This window comes from Microcaecilia unicolor, chromosome 5 (genome assembly GCF_901765095.1).
Source record: "Microcaecilia unicolor chromosome 5, aMicUni1.1, whole genome shotgun sequence".
NCBI lineage: Eukaryota > Metazoa > Chordata > Amphibia > Gymnophiona > Siphonopidae > Microcaecilia > Microcaecilia unicolor.
The window spans coordinates 121,883,650-121,906,057 of record NC_044035.1 but is presented as its reverse complement, the minus strand read 5'-3'; the positions used below and the strand labels follow the sequence as shown (position 1 = coordinate 121,906,057).

Genomic DNA, 22,408 nt, shown 5'->3' with positions numbered 1-22,408 from the left:
CATGATCAAATCAATTACTAATAAATGCTACTAAGACAGCCAACAGAACCCGGCCCAAAATACCAACAGAACCACAAAAATGATGCAAACATGAATACATCTGATGTTATCTATGGACAGAAATGGATAAAGAACCCCTCAAGGATCAGGCTGTTTCATGCATTCCTGAGAAAAGCCTTCTAGGCTTTTCTAGAGCTATATAGGAAATGTTCTGCATTTACACATTGGATGACATCACCCATCTGTTTCACCATTTCATCTTGTTTGTCTGCAGAAAAAAAGAAAAAGACTTTCTGCGGAGTCTCAAAATGTAGAAGCCATAAAAACATTCTCAATATAAGGGGAAAGTGGAGTTCCCTCAGCCAACTGAGGAAGACTTATGAAAAGGGAGAAAAAAATCTAGTCAGATCCACTACACATCCTTTAAAATGGGGGTGTGGGAGGGGGGGATAGGATTTGATATACTGCCTTTCTGTAGTTACAATCAAAGTGGTTAACATATTATATACAGGTACTTCAAACTATCTCTCTATATAATAATTGGTCAATCTGCGTCCCTGGATGGCTGGCTCGCTGGGTTCGTAACCGTATGCTAATGACCTTACATCAGCTCGCCTCCAGCGTTCCCTTCCCTTTGTGTCCCGCCCTCGCGGAAAGACGAAATGATGTCAGAGGAGGGCGGGACACTTAGAGGGAAGGCTGGAGGCGACACGCGCCAAGCCTGCCGCCGCTGAGACCTCAGGTATGGAATGGAGGGGAGGATTGCTGGACATGGATGAGATGGGATGGGAGGGCAGAATTGCTGGACAGGGAGGGGAGGGCAGGAGAGAATCGATGGACATGGAGGGGAGGGCAGGGGAGAATCGCTGGACATGGTGGGAAGGGGGGAGAGAGAAGAGAAAACGCTTTGATGACAGCCTTCCTAGGGTCCATTTCATTTGTTCCGAAGCGGGCTTTTTTGCTTCAGCAACTATGCAGACAGCTACACAGTTTAAGGGCCCTGTTTACTAAGCTGCTCTAGAAGCTCATTAGCATTTTTAGTGCATGCTAAAAACGCTAGCACACCTTAGTAAACAGGTTGGCTAGTCTTTTTGTACCAACAGAAAAAAAAAAAAAGACAGTATCCATGAATTTACTATCCTAAATTAAACTGTGCAGCTGTCTGGATAGCAGCTGAATATCACTGACTATCCACAGAGTTAAGTGGAACATTCTCGCTTCAACTTGGTACTATCTAAATAGCGATGAGGCAGCCTGTAAGAACTTTTAGTAGGCCTAGCTGTATAGTGCTGTTGAAAATTAACAGATGGTGCACCCTTCCAAACAGGAGCTTATCCAGAGACACTCATGTATAAACTATAAAAACGGCTCTGAATGGGATGAAGCTGATGGGGAGATGGGGATAAGGGGACAGGGAGTCAGTGCAGTGGAATAGACAGATGATACGCAATGTCTGCACTACTACTTCCACCCAACAAAAGGTTTCAGCCCAGAATGCTAAATTATCTATGGTATTTCATTTCTCTAGCTTTTACAAAATCTAAATTAAGCCAAATCAGGCCTACTGGTTCTTGGATAGGATATCTCCAGAGGTTTAGGTAGGTAGGTAGGGTGCAAGGGGAGCGGTCGCTCCCCCAAATGGATTTTGAATGAAATGGTGCCTAAGTGGATTGGCCCTTCAGCCTTGCTCTTCCTGATGACAAAACCTGGCAACGCTTCTGGATATCTCCACGCATTGAGCCTGCCATGAGTGGGAAAGCGCGGGGTACAAATGTAACAAAAATAAACACAGAGTGCTATAAGAAGAGAACTCTCCTCTATGAGTAATGTGTCAAAGTAGCATAATGGGCATTATACTATTTAGGATTAAACCAAGCTTCTTGCCACTCTGTAAATATTCAAGATTTGATAACATTTCTGCTTTTGTGTCATGAACACTTTCATAGTTAAAATTTTCAGCCCAACTGATATAATCTCACCTCCAGCAAGTTAAGGAAGGTCAGAAAAATGCCTGTGCGGTTTTCCTAGGTGCTTTGGATAAAAGCATTATGTAAATGCAATGACAATACGAATAAAGCAATTTAAAATAATTGAGGATTTGTCTTTTCTGTTGCTACAGCATATTTTAATAGACTAGATTATTTCAATGATATGTTCTCATGAGTTGAAATGTTAATGTGATGAAAATAAATACTTAAAAAGTTAGGATAGAAACATATTTAGAAAACTTGGGCACTGACCAGACAAAATATTTAGGAGCCAGCGAAAGAAATCTTTTTAGGTACATAACACTACAATGATAATGCCTATTGGGAAGGGTCAATCCATCTGCCCATATAGACTTCTCTGTGCATTCACAAACAAACGTAGACATAGAGCAGAAAAGCAGCTGGGAAGAAGAAACACTCTAGCTAAGAGATCAAACTCTGCCAAATCAAAAGAAAACCATCGTTTACGTAAGGTGACTTGTTAGAGTGAACCTCAAGAAATGTTTCATGGGGAATCCAAAACCCCATGGCACAAGAAAAGGCTACCTGACATGGACATGAGTGGAGCTGGTAAAAGGAAGCCTGGGAAAGAAGGGAGGGGGGGAGTATAAGGAGAGAATGGAGAGAGGGGAGAAGAGTGAGAACCCACTGGGGTGTTCTTGGAAGAAGGTATGTTTGGAAAAGCAGGAATTTCTTAATTTAAGAGACTGTCTACGGACTGCTTACAACCAACAAAGAAACGGGCAGAGCTGGAGGCAGGCCACAAACAGATCAAAGGTTAAATGTGGAATCCTAGTGAAAAGGTAAGCACTCAGTTTGTCACCTATGTGGGCAGATGGACTGACCCGTCCCAATAGGCATTATCGAGTACAAGAAAAAACCTCTCTTCCTGGGCTCCTAAATATTTAGTCTAATGCTGGCTTCGCTGAAAAGTGTATACTCTCAGTCAGTGGCGTTCCTAGGGTGGCTGACACCCGGGGCGGATCACCGATGCGCCCCCCCCCCCCGGGTGCAGCGCCCCCCCCTGGCGAAACGAACCCCCCCCCCACGGGGACATTTTTACCTGCTGGGGGGGGGGGGGGTGCCGCGCGCCTGTTGGCTTCGTTCGTTCCATGCTCCCTCTGCCCCAGAACAGGAAGTAACCTGTTCCGGGGCAGAGGGAGCATGGAACGAGCGGAGCAGCCAGGCACGCGGCACCCCCCCCCCCCAGCGGCGTGCACCTGGGGCGGACCGCACCCACCGCCCCCCCCCCCCCCCCCCCAGGAACGCCACTGTTCTCAGTGAGAATTATCTGGCAACATTCTGAAGTTCCTCTGAACCAGAGAAGCACAACAGGCTAGAACTGTTACTTCAGCTCTGATTCAAGGGCAAAATGTTTCTGTGAACTTTAAACTGCCCTGGAGTAAAGGGAAAAAGACTGTTTTGCTTACAGAAACTTGTTAAAATCCTTGCATACTTGTTGCATTTTCCAGCCACATTTTGCAGAAAAAGCCTTTAAACCCTCTAAAAATGAGCATGACTCTTAGCTGCCATTTATTTGCTAGTCCATTTGATTTTCAAGCATAAAATAATAGTTCCATGACATATAAAACCTTTCCAGAATCCAAGGATATCTGAACACGTATTAGAGCATATACGTTGGTTGATTAATGATTTTACCTGTAGACAAAATTGTCTTTCCCTTAAATGAACCCAGCTAAAACAAAGGCAGACATAAAGCAGTTACCTGTTATCCAAGGAAGGAAGTATGCACCAATTTGTACATTTCTGAACTTCAAAACCAGTCTATGAGGAGAGTTGTTTTCCAGAAACCAGCATGCAGTATGTCCTAAAGAGAAGCAAGCAAGAAAGGGCAGATCAGTAATCACTCTCCATGTCCTCCGGCGAGTCATAAAAAACTCCAGCAAATTGCTACTGCACCTCCTCGTCTGGACTGCCTCAGCCATCTGTGCTTGAATATAATTTGTTTTTCAAATTGTCATCATGTCAAAAAGCTGCCAAACAAAACATTCATTATGAAAAAGACCAAAGCGCCTTCTAATAATTAAAAAAAAAAAAAAAAAAATGCACATGTTAACATTGCCAGTACTTCCATGAGCACCATCATCTTCCCCCCTTATGGAGAAATTTACCCTTACCTGATAAATTCCTCTCCTTGCAACCTACCAGACTAGTCCAGACTGAGAGTTATCCCCTCCCCCACCCCATCAGTAGAGACCTGAAGATTCTAGTGGCATCATCATTATAACAGGTGGTACAGCCAGGAATTTTCCCAATATGCAAATGCTAAAGTTAAGAATTTAGCAAAGGAACCTATATAAATGTGGAGCCAATTACCAAATAGGGAACCCTCTGTAGACTCCTGAACATTAAAGAAAATATGTATAATGAATAGGAAAGGGCAGCCCGAAGCTAAGGATTACCATGACTTGCCATCTTCTGGGTGGGTCTTGGATTTATCCAGCACAGGGGTGAGAAATGATCATACTACAACCCAGTGAGGTTTTTGAGATTTCCACAATGAATCTGCATAAGATCTATTTGCATACAATGGAAGCAGTACCTGCAAATCAATCTCATGCATACTCATTGGGGAAACCTTGAAAACCCTGCTGAGGTGTAACCCTCAAGAACTAAGACTAAAATACAAAACCTACCATGCATCTAACTTCCCCTTCCTGGGATCCCAACTCTGGAATGCTCTACCTAGATACATTCAGTCAATTAATGAATATCTTCCCTTTGGGAAACTATTGAAAACCCATCTATTCAAACAGGTTTACCCAAGTGACTTGACCTATCATAAACAAACATAAGCAAACCATCTATCTACCGGCTCAAATAACCATTATCTACAACGACTCAGAAATATCTCCTACCAACCTTCTTACCCTCCATGCTCTTCCCATCTTCTCCTTAATCGCTCCACTGCCTTACTTATCCCTATCCTTCTCATACCTCTTTTATCCCATTTACTCCTTGTTCATTTGTCCTATCACATACCCCCTTTGTTGATTCTGTTACTATAGATTGTATTCTCTTGTTACTACGTAAGCCGCATTGAGCCTGTGATGAACGGGAAAGCGCGGTGTACAAATGTAATAAATAAATGGTTGCTCACCCCTGGTCTAGCAAGACTCAAGAAAAGGAAATGATCAGTTAAGAGTAAATTTATCTTACCATCCCACTGGACCAGTCCAGACTAATGGGATGTACCAAAGCTTTATCCAGGCAGGGTGGAGAAAGAGGATCACTCTGAAACACACCTCTGCCAAAGACAGCATCTCTTCTGGCCTGAGCATTAATTTGTAATTATCCACAAAAGAATGCAGCAAGCACCAAGGGTCCATTCAGTAGATATCTTCAGAGCTGCCTACTTAAGCTTCTGCCCAAGAAGTCACTTGAGCTCTAGTCAAGTTTGCTCTTAGACCCACTGGAACCTTTTCCTGATTGAAGAGGCAAGTTGCTTTTATGGGCTCCTTAATCCAACAGGCAACAGTAGATTCTGTGCAATATTTAAGGAAAAAATAATTCAAGCTGCTTCAGTCCTCCTGGAACAGAGGCAACTGTTGTATGTCACACAAAGGTGAGAAGCAAAATGACAGCTTGAGCTACCTTGTAGCCTAGCCACAATTTTCTCATTTACTGGGTATTATTTCTTGATATTTTAGTATATAACTGGAAAGGTGATAATCAAGTCAATAAACTGTGCCACATGAATAATTTTGCCTACAGTCTCCAGCTCCACATTTGAGACCCAGCCCTGTAGAATATCTGTTCTATAGCACTCTTGGTCTCTAGGAAGGGGATATGCATGCAGATGATAAAAGGAAAGGCTTCCTATAGGTATGATTACACTCCCAGGAGTTCTTCATCTTTAAAGTGCACAAGAAGCCCACATCACCTCTCTGCATTCCTCCTTAGTGCCTTAATCCTTATCTGGTAGAAATTTAAGGGTACCCAGAGATAGAGCTGGAGAGAATAAAACAAGTCGATAAAAGTGAGCCAGTTGATGCTGATGTAGTGTACCTAGATTTTCAGAAAACTTTTGACAAACTTCCTCATGAAAGACTCCTGAGAAAATTAAAAAGGGTCCTGGGTTAGGAGGCAATGTTCTGTTGTGGGTTAGAAACAGGTTATTGAACAGAAAACAGAGGGTTGGGCTAAATGGACATTTCTCTCAATAGAAGAGGGTGAATAGTGGAGAGCCACAGGGATCTGTACTGGGACCAGTGCTATTTAACATATTTATAAATGTTAAACTATTCAAGATTGTTCATACACGTGTGGACTCGGACTGTGAAAAATTGAAGACCTTAGGAAACTGGAATAATGAGAATCCAAATGGCAGAAGAAATGAAATGTAGACAAATCAAAGTGATGCATATTGGGAAGAAGAATCCAAATTATAGTTACCTGATGCTAGGATCCAACTTGGGAGCCAGCACCCAAGAAAAAGATCTAGGTGAAATCTCCTGCCCAATGTGCAGCGGCGGTGGCCAAAAAAGCAAACAGGATGCTAGGAATTATTAGGAAAGGAATTGTAAATAAGACCAAGAATACTGTAATTCCTCTATATTGTTCCATGGTGCGATCTCACCTTGAGTACTGTGTTCAGTTCTGGTCGCCGTATCTTAACAAGATACAGAAGAATTCGAAAAGGTTCAAAGAAGAGTGACCAAAATGATAAAGGGGATGGAATTCCTCTCATATGAGGAAAGGCTAAAGAGGTTAGGGTTCTTCAGCTTGGAAAAGAGACAGCTGAGGGGAGATATGATTGAGGTCTACAAAATCCTGAGTAGTGTAGAATGAGTAGAAGTGAATTGATTTTTTTTTACAAAGACTAGGGGACACTCAATGAAGTTACAAGGAAATAATTTTAAAACAAGAGGAAATATTTTTTCACTTAATGAATAGTTAAGCTCTGGAACTTGTTGCTGGTGGATGTAGTAGCAATAGTTAGTATATGTGTGTTAAAAAAAATGTTTGGACAAGTTCCTTGAGGAAAGGCCCATAGTCTGCTATTGAGATAGACATGAGGAAGCCACTGCCAGGTTTCTGCCAGATACTTGTGACCTGGATTGGCCACCGTTGGAAGCAGGATACTGGGCTAGATGGACCATTGGTCTGACCCAGTATGGTTATTCTTATGTAAGCCCTCAGTACCATGACTGAGGTGTTCCCAGCTGTTCTCTGTCGGGGGAAAGTTTCAGCCTCATATGCTAGGGCAATGGGTTTACCAGCATGCTGGGAGTAAACATGGTCACTGGTTTCCATGTAACTGAGATGTACTTTATTTATGAGGCTCAAAGGATTCCTTCTGTTTCTTTGATGTTCTATTTTAATCTGGGGCACTACTTAGTACTAGTGACACAAGTCTTGAATCAAAATGGAGAATGACACAGTTAAATTTACAGCAGATATACCACAAAAAACCACGGTAAGGGCCAAACCCTAACTAGAATCACCACAGATGTGGAACAAAACTTTTTACCGTCCTGTGGAAACAGTAAAAAGCTTTGTTCCCGCAGCAAAAAAAACCCTTTTCTCCATTCCTGTCCTCCTCCCTGCGAGCGTCACTTATATTTTCCTGCAGCTGGCAGTGACTCACAGCTCCATGTTGTTCCTCCTGTTGCATCCCACCCTCTCTACTGCAACTTCCTGTCTAGCCTCAAAAAAGGAATTGCGGTAGAGAGGGGACACAGCAGAAGGAAAGACATGGAGTCGGTCTGTGACTGTGAATTGCTGCAGGAAAATGTAAGAAATATCCGTGGCAAGGAGGAAGAGAAGGGAGAAAAGAGTTGGCTGCTCCATGCACACACACCCTCCTTGCCCCTGCCCCCACAGCTGCCCTGGCTTGGCACTGATCACAAGCGGAAGAAAGGAGAGCAGCTGCATATCAGGCCACACACTCCTCATCTGCTGCTCAGTAGTACTGAATGAAAATTTGAACCATGTGGTTTGAATTTTTTTTATTCAGCGCTTAAGTGGCAGAGGGGGAGGAAGCAGTGTAATGAACAGCTGTTCTTTATTTTTCCCCTCCTTCTCTTGTGATCACGTTGTGCCACTGCTGGGGGTGGGGGAGATAGAAAGCTGAGCACTTGCTCCCTGTGATCATGTGCTCCTGTAGCACACTGAGATCAGGCACTACATAGTTAGTTACACTGTAGAGCACTACATTTTCCAAATATTTCCAAATGTTTTCAGATCATATGTTTGTCCTGCTAGTGCTGCAATACATAAAACATAATCAGAGATTCTCTTACGTTAGCCAAGTTTCAGGGCTTCTTTTACAAAGCCGCGCTACTGATTCCCATGCAGCAAATGAGAGGAAGCCTATAGGAATTGAATGGGCTTCCTCTCATTTGCCGCACTGAGAATCGGTAGCGCGTCAGGGGTCTTGGTGAAATCCATTAGGCCAGCTACTACATTGCAGAGAATGGTTGATGAGGTCACCACAATAAGAGTATAGTTTAAGAAAACTGCAGCTTAATAAGCACCAAGATAAAAGAACCATATCAACTAAAGCAACAGGATTAACAACATTCTTAAGGACCCTTGTAAAACAAACAAACAAAAATTTTTTTCTCATTTCTTCAATAAGGTTTTGAAAGCATTTCATACTTAAGCACTCCTAATGAGTTCAAATCAAAGTGAGTCTCTCTGGAGTCTTGTCCTGACACTGATTTAAGCTGGGTGTCCATGTGCAGCAGGAGAGGAAACAAGAGCTAGACATAGGTATGTGTGTGCCACAAAGGAGACGGTTGAGTGTCTGTGTGCTGGGGTGCAAGAGTTGGGGAACTATGTGCAGGTGAAGGAGAGGGAGAGATTATGGAAGGATGCGGTAATTGGGAAATAGCTATGGTTGAGGAGGGGGACAAGTATGTCATAGGAGGAAGTGTGAAGTGGTTGTCAACGTGAGAGAGCTATGAGGATGTGTGCTGGAGGTGATGATGAGGGGAGATAGTGGACTGGGAAGTATAGGGACACATATACGGAAGATGGGATAGCGGACATGGAGAGAGAAGAGATGTCAAATGAATAGGAGAACCTAGTGAGTGAGATAAGAGAAGACAGAGGGAAACAGAAACCAGAGCCTAAGACCAGCATTATTTTTAAAATAAAATGACAGATATTAGCTTTGGTAATAAAATATTAGTACTCAAATTTTGATCATAATATCCTTCTAAACATCCTTGACTATTACAAAATCTGTGGAGCTGTGTTAAAATGGTACTCAGGCTTCCTAAGGTCTAGATCATACCAAGTGAAACAATCAGGTACAATTTCATCAGCATGGTCCCCTGTTTGGGGACTGCCCCAGGGCTCTCCGTTGTTCCCCATCCTATTTAATATCATATTGATTCCATTAGGCAATTTACTGGAGAAAAATGGTCTCCCAGTTTTCATTTATGCAGATGATTCACCAATGAAATAAATGAAATTACTCATATCATCAGATTAGGTATCTCTCTAATAGAATCTTGGGCATCCAACTTCAAATTAAAACTCAACACCGATAAAACTACATTCTTAATAGTTACTAATCCTTATCATGCTATAAATCTTAAATCATTTACCACTGAGAACATCACATATCCCCTTGACTCAACTATGAAAATCTTAGGAGTCACAATTGACCAATTCCTCACTTTAGCTAATCAAATTTCCAAAGTAGTCTCCAGTGTCTTCAATTCATTATGGAAACTGAGGAGACTAAGACCATTCTTTGCAAAATCAGTCTTCCATACCCCAGTTCAATCCCTAGTCCAAACAAAATTTGATCTCTGCAACTTTTCTTGCAGGACTTAAAGGGGATCTCTTTAAAAAAAAAAAAAAAAAAACTACAAACCACTCAAAACACTGCCACACGTCTCATATTCAGACTACCACGCTTCGCAAAGCAACCCCCCTTCTGTATGATTTGAATTGGTTGCCAATAAAAGCTAGAATATCAATCAAGCTATGTACCTTCATTCACAAAAGTTTGTATGGTTCGGCTTCAATATACATGAACAACCTCATTGAATTACTCTCATGTAATGCCTCTAAATCATCTAGAGAATATCTTAGCCTACATTTCCCAAATTATAAGAAAGTAACCTACAAAACAATCCATTCTGCTAATTTGTCATATCAAGGCACTAAAATTTGAAACTCCTCACCTAAAACCATCGAATGCACCGATTCCGAAGTCTATTGAAAACTCATTTATTCAGTCTAGGCTTTAAGGAAATAAGCACTGTTCTCAAATAAACTCATGGGATTAATTTTTACCTCATCCCACCTCCCACTATTCCTGTCTATCCCTGTTAATCCTAGCCCTTTACCTTTTTCCTCCATATTTCAATTATTTAGCTTAAATCACTAAGGACCCTGATTGCTAAGCTGTGCTGTACGCGTGCTGGCATTTTTGGTGCGCCCTAAGGGTTGGTATGTGCTAATGCTGGAGACACCCATATATTCCTATGGGTGTCTCTAGCACTGGCGAACGCTAAAAGCGCTAGCACACCTTGGTATACAGGGCCCTAGGTATTTAATTACATCTGTTCCTAACTCAAGTTTTACTGGTCTAACATTATATGACATATTTTACTTTGTTAATATATTTTGAACATGTTCATGCTTTTCTAATTGTTATCTAAACCACATTGAACCTGAGTTCTACTCATGCTAATGCAGGATATGTGATAAATAAATAAAAGGTAGAAAAAAATCATTTTATTTTCTACTTTGTGATTAGAACATGTCCGTTTTGAAACGTACATCTTGCCAGAGCTAGTGTTAGAAATGGCTAAGATCCAGAGCAGAAATCTGGGAAGGGAACCCAATGCCCACTACCAGGCTGCACTTTTGTCAGCCTCCAGCAAGCATGGGGCTCTCCCCGGTCAGGGACCAAGTGCAGTTGCCCTAGTCACACTCCCCTAACACTATCCCTGGCATGTGCCATCCTTATATTTTGCACAGTACAAGAGTAAATGCATCTTTATCTATATCTCTGGTGTTGTACTACATAACTGTTTGAGGCTTGTGCAGATGGAGTCAGAGCTTGAAGGGATGGGGCGGGGACAGGGATGAGGACAAACTTTGTCCCCGTGTCATTCTCTAATTCATAACCAACTGGGGTTTTCTCCTTATTTTGGAACCCTCCACATAGCCCAGCCAGTGTAGTGAGCGTCCTTGGCTTTTGTGCAACAACTGACACTCTCTTTGGGGTTATAAACGCTGCTTCTGCATCATTCCCAATCTCAGCCTGCCTAGAAAACCGAAGCAAAGCCTGTGAATTAAACCATGTTCTTCCACCCTGCAACTTGCAGCACTGCAACTGAGCAGGCACCACTTAAATATACTTCTATGACAAACTGTATGATCTTATATAACTAAAGACCAGCACATGTAATGCAGTCTACACAGAGAAACAAACAAGGAAATGATGGTTTTGCATACTTGTTAAAATCAATCTAAACCTATTCAGCCTGAGTGCAGCAGTTGGGTGACTACATAGAAGCTAAAACTAATAGGCACTTTCATAATGAATGAAACATACTTTAAAAAGTCATTAAGAACATGATTTGCTTCCCTTTCTTAGGAAACAATCATACTTACAAGTCTTTGAAAATGCTTCTCTACTAACCTTCTCACTATTAATCTAAATAAATTACGAAGTGTCATAATCATGATTCCATGCAAAAACTATACTAATTGTAAAAACAAACAGAACCTAAAAGAACTGACGGCCAAACTCAGGAAATTTCTAAAGGCAGAGAGAGAGAGACCATACGAAAAAAAAAGAAAAGCAGACTAGTTTAAGGTATCTATGAGAGCAAAAAAAGGATATCTTGGGGGGAAAAATGAAAGAGGAACTAGGTTAAATTAAGGATTTAAGGATTAAAAATGGTGAAAATGTGGTTGTTTAGGCAATGTTTTGATATTTAATGGACTAGTTGGTCATTGGTGGGAGTAGCACTCCTGGGAGGTAAGTGTTTCTCCCCCCCCCCACGTGTCTCTGTTTATTAGTTTGCATTTTTACTGGTTAAAGATTGTTGTGCTGTTTTACATCCCCTTCCTCTTGTGTCTTGTGGTGTCTTAGTCTAGTTTTTTCATTTTCTGTGTGTTTTTTAGACCGATTAGATATCCGTCTTGATATCTAATTTTAATGTGAAAGGCAGTATATCAAATTTTACAAAAGAAATAAATTTTAGTTTGTGCTAATGCATGGAGCAGTGAAACTAATCACAGTAGTAGAATTAAAAAAAAAAGGAGGGGGATATGCACAGAAGGTCACAAGCCACCAAGTGCAAGAAAACCCACGACCACCTGGGGTGAATTTCTGGCTTGCATCAGGGAATAATTTGGGGGTTAGTTTTCTATCAAACTGGTTAATGAGTGCAGCAAATATGAGTATGAGCTACACCAACTTTCAAGGGGAAAGTATGCATTTTTAAAAAAATCTTTACATCGACAGTAAGAAGGCCAACAATATCAGCAGAGCAGAAAAGGATCAAAAGCAAAAGTATAATACCAATAATTATGACCACAAAGAGTCGGCATAATACCAACAAATAAAAGCCAGTTGAATCTTATCTAGGGGAGGCCCCCTTGTCAGCCATCATGTTGCCAGTATTTAAACGCTGTATACCCCCAAAAACATATATACACTCACACAGAATACACACACCTCTCCAACCTTACCCCCCCCCCCCCCCCCCCCACACACACACACCCCATGAGCGGAACTACAAACTTAAGGAAAATGTACATAAAAATAATACAAGGGAGTACATTATAAAATCAAGGGGAAAGTATGCATGTAGATCTATCATTTAGTACAGACACCATCTTATATATTATTACATACGTACTTTTGAAAATCTAAAAGTCAATTCAAACTCTGCTACCAGAAATGCCTCTGCCTGTTGTGGGTCAAAGTGTACAGACAAAATAGCTCTATGTGAACATTTGTACTCACTCTTACAACAGCCTATTTCCATGCATAAATCTCTATTTTATGTGCATGAATGGATCTTACAACCACCCCCTTGGCAGCCTAGATACATGCTAAGCTGTCATCATATTCTCTATATGATACTAGGTGCTTCAGATACATGCAGTGCTTCACTACTGCTGAAATTTCAGGTGCGAATGATAAAAAAATTTCTATCTTAACACCAAAATGTAAAGTAGGAATAATGGAGTTAAGAAGTCATGGCTCATCTTGTTGGGCAGACTAGATGGACCATACAGGTCTTTACCTGCCGTCATTGACTATGTTACTATGTAAATAGGCTGGCTGCTGATAACCAGTGGCGCTTCTCCAGGAAGTACCACTGAATATCGGCTCTCGTTCACTATGGCATTGTCAGTACTGGGGCAGTCTGGGGATGGAGTCAGGGAGGAGCTGCCATATTTGGTGCCTGTGCCGGCACAGCTAAGCAGGCAGCAATAGAAAGCAGGTGGATACGTCACATAAAAACAGCAGGGCACAGAAGAATGCTCATCACCAGAAAACACATTAAAAGCCTGACACAACATATTTTGCCCCCCTAAAGGCTGCGTTAGGGGCAGAATGAGAACTGTTAATAAAAACATAAGACAGTAAGGGCCCTGTTTACTAAGCAGCGTTTTATGAACGTTAACGTTTTTAATGCACGTTAACCATGTATGTGCCTATAATATAATATCCCTTATAGGCACCTACATGTTTAGCACGTGCGCTAAGTGTAGGCATGCTAAAAACACTAACACACCTTAGTAAATAGGGCCCCAAGTTAAAAAAATAATGAAAATCATCCAAAAAACAAGTATACTGACAATAACACCACCAACATAACAAACAAATGAAAACAAGCCTATTTTGCAGGGCATATTTACAGAATGAGCTCCATTGGAGATGTTGGTGCTGGAGCAAACAAAGTTTTTTGAAGCAGCTCCTGATGACGCATCCAGTGAAGCGGGCAACTCCATTGAGCAGATAAGAACAACTTCAAAGATAAATGTTGAGAAACATTTGCACTGCATTTGTATTTAATTGAGAACCCCTTGAACTGAATAATATGTAGTGTTGTGGACATTTTTTTTTTTAGTTCAAATACAAAGTCTCATAAAGAGAAAAAAAAGTTTCACCTTTAAATTAAATAAGGGGAGGTTTTTTTATACTGGAAATGTGTCAGTTCTGAAGCTTATTTGGCAATTATTGTCATGGGCCAATTCTGTCACTGAAGTCTTCTCCCCTTCCTATGTGTTGTCACTATGAGGGGATAAGAACGTATTTGAACTGAAAATTCACTTAAGGAGATACACTTTTAAGCATGGGGGTGAAATTCACAAGCTTTTTTTTTTTTTTGGGTTGTGGGCATTTTACAGGAATCAAATATCACTGTACTCTCTGTTAATTTATTAATACTTTTAATTCAAACTGTATAAACCTTTTGATAAAAAATAGTTTTACACATATAAACACAAAACCCGTGTAACATGCAACACATATCCCCCACCAGTGCTTATAACGTTACTGGAGCTTCTTATTTAATTAAGCATATACATACATCCTCTGCTAAGATATTCTAAATATATCAATATAGCCTTGATGATTATTCGTAGTCCATAATCCATATCATACTTATATTGTCCACTCTATCTTTGAGGTATATAGATGCCAGGTGAAATGTATACAGTGGTGGAAATAAGTATTTGATCCCTTGCTGATTTTGTAAGTTTGCCCACTGACAAAGACATGAGCAGCCCATAATTGAAGGGTAGGTTATTGGTAACAGTGAGAGATAGCACATCACAAATTAAATCCGGAAAATCACATTGTGGAAAGTATATGAATTTATTTGCATTCTGCAGAGGGAAATAAGTATTTAATCCCTCTGGCAAACAAGACCTAATACTTGGTGGCAAAACCCTTGTTGGCAAGCACAGCGGTCAGACGTCTTCTGTAGTTGATGATGAGGTTTGCACACATGTCAGGAGGAATTTTGGTCCACTCCTCTTTGCAGATCATCTCTAAATCATTAAGAGTTCTGGGCTCTCGCTTGGCAACTCGCAGCTTCAGCTCCCTCCATAAGTTTTCAATGGGATTAAGGTCTGGTGACTGGCTAGGCCACTCCATGACCCTAATGTGCTTCTTCCTGAGCCACTCCTTTGTTGCCTTGGCTGTATGTTTTGGGTCATTGTCGTGCTGGAAGACCCAGCCACGACCCATTTTTAAGGCCCTGGCGGAGGGAAGGAGGTTGTCACTCAGAATTGTACGGTACATGGCCCCATCCATTCTCCCATTGATGCGGTGAAGTAGTCCTGTGCCCTTAGCAGAGAAACACCCCCAAAACATAACATTTCCACCTCCATGCTTGACAGTGGGGACGGTGTTCTTTGGGTCATAGGCAGCATTTCTCTTCCTCCAAACACGGCGAGTTGAGTTCATGCCAAAGAGCTCAATTTTTGTCTCATCTGACCACAGCACCTTCTCCCAATCACTCTCGGCATCATCCAGGTGTTCACTGGCAAACTTCAGACGGGCCGTCACATGTGCCTTCCGGAGCAGGGGGACCTTGCGGGCACTGCAGGATTGCAATCCGTTATGTCGTAATGTGTTACCAATGGTTTTCGTGGTGACAGTGGTCCCAGCTGCCTTGAGATCATTGACAAGTTCCCCCCTTGTAGTTGTAGGCTGATTTCTAACCTTCCTCATGATCAAGGATACCCCACGAGGTGAGATTTTGCGTGGAGCCCCAGATCTTTGTCGATTGACAGTCATTTTGTACTTCTTCCATTTTCTTACTATGGCACCAACAGTTGTCTCCTTCTCGCCCAGCGTCTTACTGATGGTTTTGTAGCCCATTCCAGCCTTGTGCAGGTGTATGATCTTGTCCCTGACATCCTTAGACAGCTCCTTGCTCTTGGCCATTTTGTAGAGGTTAGAGTCTGACTGATTCACTGAGTCTGTGGACAGGTGTCTTTCATACAGGTGACCATTGCCGACAGCTGTCTGTCATGCAGGTAACGAGTTGATTTGGAGCATCTACCTGGTCTGTAGGGGCCAGATCTCTTACTGGTTGGTGGGGGATCAAATACTTATTTCCCTCTGCAGAATGCAAATAAATTCATATACTTTCCACAATGTGATTTTCCGGATTTAATTTGTGATGTGCTATCTCTCACTGTTACCAATAACCTACCCTTCAATTATGGGCTGCTCATGTCTTTGTCAGTGGGCAAACTTACAAAATCAGCAAGGGATCAAATACTTATTTCCACCACTGTATATACCAAGAGCTTTGTATGGGAAGACCCCTTTCAAAGTACTCTTTAATCTTTTGTCTTTTGTCTTTTCAATCCATCCAGTATAGAAGCTTCCAGTGCTAGAAGCACCTATGGCTCATCTTTATTCCACCTTGTTCTCTCATTCAAATCACATTTCCTTCTTCGGTTCTCAATGCGAGTTCGCATTTCGCTCTCAGCTTCATCAGGAGAACCACAGTCAACACCCTAGACGAACACATATAAACCTATATAACATAACACCACACACTCCTCTACAATCCTTATCAAAAAAATATATATATATGACAACCATCATTCATCTATTAATATCAAAAACAAGTAATTGGCAACTTACCCAGCGGGCTAATTTCCCGGTCTGGGCCAACAGGAAATGACGACATTCAGTTCTTGAGCGGAGTCTGGATGTCGCATATATATACCACATCAAGCCCCGCCTCCTAACTACCGACTAGTTCAAATCCATTCCACCTCTAAATTTAATCCCAGAGGGATTACAGTTTTCCACTGATAAATAAAGCGTTGTTCAATGTTAAATAAGATTTCACTCACATTGCCACCCCAATTCTCCACGGGAACCTGTAGCAATGCTATGCACTTTATATCTTCTATAGTATGTTTGTGTTCCTTCCAATGAACAACCAAAGGGGCATCATCCCTCATATTCCTGATATTGCTGATATGTTCCGCTAATCTGATCTTCAATTTCCTTTTTGTGTGTCCAATATAATATTTTTTACACGGACAAATTATACAGTAAACTACCCGTTCACTATTGCAATTCGTAACAGATCGAAGATAAAAATATTTATTTTGAAAACCTGGTATATTTAAAACATTCGTGGACATCGCGTATTTACAATACACACAGTTGTTACATGGGGAATGATGTCCCCCAGATTTGTTCCTGCGAGGACGTTTCACCAACTCACCTAAATTTAATTTACGACTATATGCCATTTTTGGGTGTTCTTTGAACACTGGATGAATACTTAAAATGTGCCAAAACTTATGAATTATTTGTCCGATCATTGGAGCCCTGCGGGAAAACGGAAGAACACAAGCAATTGGTTTAACCTTTGATTTCTGTTTTGGGATAAAAAGCCAATCCCTCTGGGCATATCGGGCCCGTTTGTAAGCCCGTTTAAGTACTGATAGTGGGTACCCTCGTTGGAGAAATCTCTCTGTCATATTATAAGCCTGATTTTTAAATTCTTCTAAAGAAGAACATAACCTACGTAATCTCAAATATTGTCCAACAGGGACCCCTTTTCTTAACGCTGTATGATGGAAACTTGAATAATGTAACAGGGTATTTCTATCAGTACTTTTCCTATAAATGGAAGTCGATAAGTCATCATAATTCGTTTTACTAATTTTAATGTCCAAAAATTCCATGACCTCCCTGGAAATTCGCGCCGTAAATTGAACACATGGATCGGCCCTATTCAGATATTTTATAAATTTACCCAATTCTTCTTCCGAGCCTTTCCAGAACAATATTACATCGTCTATATACCGACGCCATAGCACGATATGTTCGTGCCATGGGGAAGGATAGACGTATTGCTCTTCAAATCTTGTCATATATAGGCAAGCTAATGAGGGAGCAACAGTAGCGCCCATAGCTATACCTCTCTTTTGGCGATAAAACATCTTTTCAAATTGAAAATAATTAAACCCAATGACCCAAAAGAGAAGCTGGCGAAAAGCTAATCTCTTTTCATTAGGGATGTCACACCGTTCCAGATAGGCACCAGCTACTTCAACAACTCCATCTTGGGGTAAATTTGTGTACAGGGCTACTACGTCAAGGCCCACCAAAAAGGTAGTATCCCTAACTAGCCCTTGATCTTTAATCTGATCCAAAGTATGAATAAAATCTGTAGAGTCACGGACATATGAGGCCGCTGTACTAACCCAAGGTTGAAGATACTTATCAACTAATTTTGAAAGAGGTTCTAGTACAGAATCTCTGGTACATACTATCGGGCGTCCCGGGGGGTCCACCATGGATTTGTGAACTTTTGGAACAAAATATATATAAGGGATTTTCGGATTAGGGTGGCAAAGGAATTGTTGTTCTCTTACCGAGAATATCCCATTCATCACTGCCCTTCCTACATACCCAGTTATCAGATTTTGTAGATATCCAGTAGGATCATAGGATAAGCTATCATAAAATTCCCTTTGTTGTAGCTGACGCAACCCTTCTTTTATATACTTTTGTTTATCTAAAATCACTGTGGAACCTCCCTTATCCGCTCGTATTATTATAATTTGCTCATTATTTGCCAGCTGTTGAATACTCAAATATTGATTCAAAGAGAGGTTATACCTGAATGGTATCTTAACCGTCTCCATCCTTTCTAATTCTCTCAACACTAATTTTTGAAATGCCATTATAGATGGATCAGGGGGACCAGGCGGGGACCAACGGGACTTCACTCCTGTGCGTGGTAAAAAACCACCCTCTTCATTTTTGGCTTGAGGGGCATCGAAATATAACCGTAATTTTAACTCTCTAAAAAAATTATACAGCCCTTGTCTGGTGGAAAATGCATCATAAGTCGAGTAAGGGACAAAAGACAGTCCTTTATTTAATACTTCAATCTGATGACGCGAAAGGGCATAATTAGATAAGTTAATTATCGTATTTATTTCTTGATCTTGCGTCCTCTCGTGCTGCTTTTGTTTGTCGTCGATTTGACTACATCTGTTGGTTCCTGAGTCTGTGGCAATAGCCGTAAAAAAGATTCAGGTAAAAGATTGTCAGTATCTAAACCCCCAATGGGCCCTGTCTCCCTTTGTTGTTCTTTTCCCCTTTTAAAATTTTCTTCTCCTGAGGAATCACTTGATGACATTTTAAATTGAACCTTTCTGCTAGACCCTCGGCCCCTCCGTGTTCTACTTCTCTTATCCATCCATCCGTACACATAACCTTTTGTATAATCGTACTCATCTCGTTTATATTTCGACACTTTTAATTCTCGTTGTTGATTTCGATATTGGTCTACTCTGGAACTGTGTTCCTCCCATTGTTTATCACATTTTACAGGAATGCCATAGCACAAAATCATAATTAAAAAACTAAGTTTTAAAAACTGTTAAAAACCAAATTCAAAAGCATATAAATACAAAATTAAAAAAATAAAATCATATGAATGAAAACTTTGCATACACAACAATCATGGAAAGACGTGAAATGAAAGACCAACATACCTGAGAGGTGTCTTTAGAGGGTATCACCTACCAGTCCAAAGCATAGCTAAGCAGGCAGACAGACTGCATAAAATGCAGTTCTAACTTTGCTCGCTTAGCTACGCGGGTGCCGGCACTGAATAATCTCATAACTTCTGGGCTATTGTCTGACCTAGGATATTCAATGCCAGTGCCCGGATATGGCCCAGCACTGAACACTCAGGTTTAATTCTACCTATGGCGTAAACACGGACCACCATGGGATGAATATTGACTGTAATATTTTAAATTAGTTAAGCTGCTTTTTTTTATGTGTGTGTGCTTCCAAGGCACATATATCACATGCCATGGTGGATTTCAAAAGCACTTCATCTATTCCTCTGCATAAATGAAAAAAAAAGTTATTTAAATACATTATATATATATATATATATATATATATATATATATATATATATATATATATATATATATATATATATATATATCATGCTTCACAACAGATATTTTAACATCCATACAGAAAAAACAAAAGAGCAGGCAATTCAAATATCCATAAAAAGGAAACAATCACGGGAACGAACAATTGGATACAATACAGATCTATGTTTCGGCGAGAAACGCCTGCGTCAGGAGTCATAGAATCGCAGATCAAAGACTCATCTGTAAAACTATGTGCATTGTGTGTGTTCCTGTGACTGATTCCTTTTGGTGGATATTTGAGTCCATTGATACTGTGACACTTCGCCTTTGGATGGATGTTTATGCTAGCTCATTATTGCCTTCTGTGTAGATTTCTAATAAACAGATTTTTTAGCCACAATCTTGGACCCTCTGGGTTCCTGGTTCACCCCTGCTGTTTTTTTTTTTTGTTTGTTTTTTTCAGTTTCATTCCTTTGCAGGGTTTCCTCTCAGTTTTGTTTTGTTGTTTTGCGATTTGTGTTTAACATTCATACATCCAGCCTCAGTACCTCCTGTTTAAGTTAAAAGGAAAGATAATATCCACCTTAGATTAAAGAAAATGTTTCATAACTTTTATCCCATTTAGCCATGAACTTAGACTTGGAAATCATACTTGGCAGCACAGCTCTCTACATTACTTTTGTGTGTGATTCCCCAAAACGTCTAGATTTCAGTAATTTACACTGTTTTCCTTATCCTCAAGAAGCTGAGTGGCACTAGGGGAGCTCAGCAATAAATAGGGATCACAGCAGTATACAACTCCATGTGACCACAGAGAACATGAGTCAAACCTGATTTTGTGTTCATTTGCATACAGGAACTTCTAAATTCCAATTCCATTAAAAGCAGGAAGTATGTATGTGCAGTGAGTGGAAATCCAGGACTGGCTCAGGCTCTCCCTACAAACGTAGATTACATATAGGGCATCCAGATTACCCCCTTCTCCTTGCCCAACAGGAAAAATGAGGTTTCAGGTTATAACTAAACAAACAAACAAACAAACAAAAAACTCTGAAAGTCCTCATGTCTCAGGAGTCTAGTGATATCCAGCTACTGCTTTTAGCTGGGAATATTTTACTGTTCCAGGATCACCAGGCCTCAAAGCAATGGCTCAATGCTCCTGAGCTGTTGGTGCTGCCAACCTACCCCTGATCTGTACCCCAACCCCCCCCCCCCTAGATCAGAACTTACCCCCCCCCCAAGAAAACCCTCTGGACTCCTTGTTTACTAAGCCGTGCTGTAGGCACGCAAACATTAGCAAGCGCTAATGCTAGAGACACCCATAGGAATATAATGGGTGTCTCTATCAGCGCGCACTAAAAAGTTGGCGCGCCTACAGCACGGCTTAGTAAACAGGGTCCTTATTTTATCCCGTACTTGTATCCAAAATTGTTTTAAATTTGTACAGGCAAACAGCACATACTATAAAGTTCCCACAACAGACCCACAAGACCGGGTTTACAAGAACCACCAGCCCCCAGTTTTATTCTGCAAGATCATCCTTCTCGTTCTAGCACAATAAAAAGAAAAGGTCTCCTAATAAACAGAATTCGACATACTGATGACACTAATCAACAACCAATTGTTTCCTTACAATCATGAAAAATGTGCTAAAGAAAACTTAGTTCAGCATTTTCTACCCATCAGGGATAAAATCTTTGTCATCTTCCAAAGTTCTCTGCCAAGATATACTGGCCAACATACAAGATCTCTTTGGCACTATGCAAGTACTACAGTGAGCATTAGCAATAAATTTGAAAGACTAAGGGGGAAAGTTATCAACTTGGTTACGGATTAAGAAAGCTTATGTTACCGTTAATCCTGATTATTAGTAACTAGGGACGGGTCTTTTACTAAGCTGCTGTAGTGCTTTTAGCGCGTGCTAAATGCTAGAGATGCCCATATGTTCCTATAGCATCTCTAGCATGTAGCACATGCTAATCATTAGTATGCTAAAAACGCTACCACAGCTTAGTAAAAGCCCCCCTAGGTCTCCTTGCAAAAAACAGGGCCTCTGCTAAAATAAAATATGTTAGAGGTTAAATTACTCATCTTAATGGAAGCCGGCTTAGGGGTGAGCTTCGTTACTATCATGCAGGGGCGTAGCCAGACACCCAATTTTGGGTGGGCCTGGGCCCAAGATGGGTGGGCAGAAGAACCTCTCCCCGTCGCACAGGTGATTTGGTCTCTCCTTCTCTCGCCTGCATGCCATATGGTCTCTCAAACATCCCCCCTCTCCCGTATACCTTTTAAATAGCAGATTTTCACCAGCAGCGAGCAGCAACTAATACACACTACTCATGTTGGCCCCACACCCTTCCCTCTGATGCAATTTCCTGTTTCTGCCTAAGGAGAAATACATCAGAGGGAAGGCTGTGGGGCCGGTGCGAGCAGTATGTATCAGTCGCTGCTCACTGCAGGCGAAGATCTGCTACTTACAAGGTATGCAGGAGGGACACTTGTTGGGAGTTTTC

General features: G+C 41.1%; 1 protein-coding gene across 1 annotated transcript in view; it reads right to left on the bottom strand.

Moving 5' to 3' along the window:
• ZMIZ1 (zinc finger MIZ-type containing 1) overlaps nucleotides 1-22,408 on the bottom strand; it is a 1,052,488-nt gene that overhangs the window by 881,137 nt on the left and 148,943 nt on the right. Inside the window, 1 exon segment of the mRNA XM_030203240.1 lies at nucleotides 3,715-3,816. The gene's annotated coding sequence lies outside the window, so the exon portion shown is untranslated.